The sequence below is a fragment of the Anomaloglossus baeobatrachus genome, chromosome 2 (assembly GCF_048569485.1).
Source record: "Anomaloglossus baeobatrachus isolate aAnoBae1 chromosome 2, aAnoBae1.hap1, whole genome shotgun sequence".
Classification (NCBI taxonomy): domain Eukaryota; kingdom Metazoa; phylum Chordata; class Amphibia; order Anura; family Aromobatidae; genus Anomaloglossus; species Anomaloglossus baeobatrachus.
In genome coordinates, this window is record NC_134354.1 from 684,546,811 (window position 1) to 684,549,047 (window position 2,237).

General features: G+C 38.4%; 1 long non-coding RNA gene across 1 annotated transcript; it reads left to right on the forward strand.

Annotated features, from left to right (window-relative positions):
- Positions 1 to 301: 301 nt before the first annotated feature.
- LOC142290556 (uncharacterized) lies at positions 302 to 859 on the forward strand. Its single transcript, XR_012750340.1, has 2 exons — positions 302 to 524; positions 593 to 859. It is a non-coding gene; the product is annotated as an uncharacterized LOC142290556 (long non-coding RNA).
- Positions 860 to 2,237: the final 1,378 nt, after the last annotated feature.

Below are 2,237 nucleotides of genomic sequence, written 5' to 3' on the forward strand. Positions count from 1 at the left end.
AATGTCACTATAATAGTGCCAGTGACCCCCTCCTCCCCCTGGAACCTCGCTCGCTGAGTAAATAATGGATCTCGCTGAGTAAATAATGGAGCCTCGCTAAGTAAATAATGGAGCCTCAGTCGCTGAGTAAATAATGGAGCCTCAGTCGCTGAGTAAATAATGGAGCCTCACTAAGTAAATAATGGAGCTCGCTGAGTAAATAATGGAGCCTCACTAAGTAAATAATGGAGCTCGCTGAGTAAATAATGGAGCCTCGCTAAGTAAATAATGGAGCCTCGCTAAGTAAATAATGGAGCCTCGCTAAGTAAATAATGGAGCCTCGCTCGCTGACTAAATAAAGGGGCCACACCCACTTGCTATGTCATCATATTATGAGGTCACAGTAGTCAGAGACTATAAAAAGCCATGCGGCTATCATTTATCCTCATACTCCTGGACCGGACCGCTGAATGAACACAGTGGACGTCAGCGGCGACGCAGAGCCAGGAGGACCCCCATAAAGTGCCACCCCGGCCGTAGGACAGGTAAATATCTATATACTCACTTGCCTGTGGACAGAATGTGTAGTAATGATGGCTTCTTCTTGTCTCAGTTCACAGACGCAGAAGGCGCCATCACAGACGGTGAAGAGGTCTCCACACAGTGACGCCGCGTCTCAGGACTTCAGCAAACCCTGGGTGAATCCAAAAGACTTCTGAAGACTCCACCAAAACCAAAGTGAATCCAAAATATCGCTTGAAGGCTTTACAAAACCCGTGCTGAGTCCAAAATGCTTACTGAAGGCTTCACCAAACCCAAAAGTCCAAAAGACACTGGATGCCGCTGGAGATATCTGTTAATAAACCTAAGGCGCAAAAACTCTTCTGTTCTGGTTGTTTTCTTTTTTTAGTAAAACGCCTCAATCTTTTTGTGCTTTATCTAAGCTGGGGTCTTAAAGGGGGCCAGGGTTCTTCTTGTACACATGTGGGGTCTTAAAGGGGGGTTCTTCTTGCAGGCATGTGGGATCTTAAAGGGTTCCAGGGTTCTTCTTGCAGGCATGTGGGATCTTAAAGGGGGGCCGGGGTTCTTCTTGCAGGCATGTGGGATCTTAAAGGGTTCCAGGGTTCTTCTTGCAGGCATGTGGGATCTTAAAGGGGGGCCGGGGTTCTTCTTGCAGGCATGTGTTCCTGCATAGAGACCACACTCATCAGCTGCAGGACACCACACATAAGAGGATATGGCCAGCATCAGGCTCTTATCGGTCCAGGGTCTATAATCAGCTCATATCTGTAAATACAAAGTGACAAATATTAAGACCCCATTGTTAAACTTTTTATTAAAAAAAAAAAAATCACAAAGTTGGATGGAAATATATGATTAGTGATGGGTTGGACCACAAACAACCGGAATCAGTGCATCCAACAGGGTTTGAAAAAAACCCCACAAATAATTAAAGAAGTAAGAATTATAATAAAAACATCACATACAAAAATAAGTGAATCCAACCAGGTTTAAAAAAAAAAAAAAAAACCCAAGAAACAAAATACAATTAAAGAGAATAAACAGAAAATAAATATGTAAAGCGCTGTGGAATTAATAGCGCTATATAAGTGAATAAAATTATTATTATTATTATAAATCAAAAACCTCACATGCACAAATATGTGATCAGTGAATGCAACCTGGGTTTAAAGAAAAGAAAACAAACCTAAAAAAACAAAATACAAACAAAGAAAATAAACAGAATATTAAAAAATAATAAAATAAAAACCACCTGAATGCAACTGGGTTTAAAAAAAAAACAAACAAAAAAACACCACAATCGAAGAAAATAAACAAAATTAAAAAAAAAATAAAAACCTCACTCACATGCACAAATATCCGGGATGAGTGGATCCAACTGGGTTTAAAAAAACAACAAAAAAAACAAATAGAAAATTAAAAATAAAAAAACAGAGACCTCACATGCACAAATATCCAAGATCAGTGGATTCAACCGGGTTTAAAGAAAAAAAAAAAACAACCTTATAAACAAAATACATTCCCAGAAAATAAACAGAAAATTTAAAAAAATAATAAAATCATCACATGCAAAAATACCTGGGATCAGTGAATGCAACTGGGTTTAAAAAAAAACAAACAAAAAAAACAAAATACAATCAAAGAGAATAGAAAATTATAATAAAATAAATAAAAACATCACATGCAAAAATACCCGGGGTCAGTGAATCCAACCAGGTTTAAAAAAAAAACCAAAA